Genomic DNA, 690 nt, shown 5'->3' on the forward strand with positions numbered 1-690 from the left:
CAGTCTTAACCCTTTCATGGCCAGAGGTTTTTTGTTTTTTGATTTTGCGTTCACATACTTTTTCTTGCAACTGTATCTATTTTATATATCATCTATCATCTGTGCAGCATTACAGTTATGTGCAATGTCCACAATCCCTGAGCTTCCTTATTACATTAAGTAGAGGGAATGATTTCAGGGCTTCTCCCACAGAAATACATCTCTGCAGCAATGGGGAGAAAAAAAAAAGACTTCCTGCATTGGCCGGGAATCGAACCCGGGCCTCCCGCGTGGCAGGCGAGAATTCTACCACTGAACCACCAATGCTCAGCTGTTTTCCAGGTCTCGCTCTTGTGTATTCAGCTCTCACAGGTGTCTGCAGAGCGAGGACTTCATTATTGTATGAGATGTTCTCATTTAGGCTGACTATATATTTATGGACTAATATATATATATTTAATAATAAATGAATGAATAGTTTGGACGGATTTTGAAAAATGCTTAGAATGCTACAAAATAGTAAAAAATTTGAAAAAAAAGGTTTATCGCCACCTTATCCTGCAACCCTCCCACCCATCAGGCTCTGTATCGTTGGCTCCAGAGATGACCTGTCCACACGGACATGTGACTGATGCGGTCAGTTTGTGGCCGTGACGTCAGTGTTCTTGACATGTAAAGCCAGCGATTGGCTGCGGCGGTCATTTGTCCGTT

The 690-nt window shown here is 42.3% G+C and overlaps 1 non-coding gene across 1 annotated transcript; it reads right to left on the reverse strand.

Moving 5' to 3' along the window:
* Nucleotides 1-235: 235 nt before the first annotated feature.
* Nucleotides 236-306, reverse strand: TRNAG-GCC. Its single transcript has one exon. It is a non-coding gene; the product is annotated as a tRNA-Gly (tRNA).
* Between the last annotated feature and the right edge of the window lie 384 nt (nt 307-690).

The sequence above is a fragment of the Bufo gargarizans genome, chromosome 2, assembly GCF_014858855.1.
Source record: "Bufo gargarizans isolate SCDJY-AF-19 chromosome 2, ASM1485885v1, whole genome shotgun sequence".
In the NCBI taxonomy this organism is placed as follows: domain Eukaryota; kingdom Metazoa; phylum Chordata; class Amphibia; order Anura; family Bufonidae; genus Bufo; species Bufo gargarizans.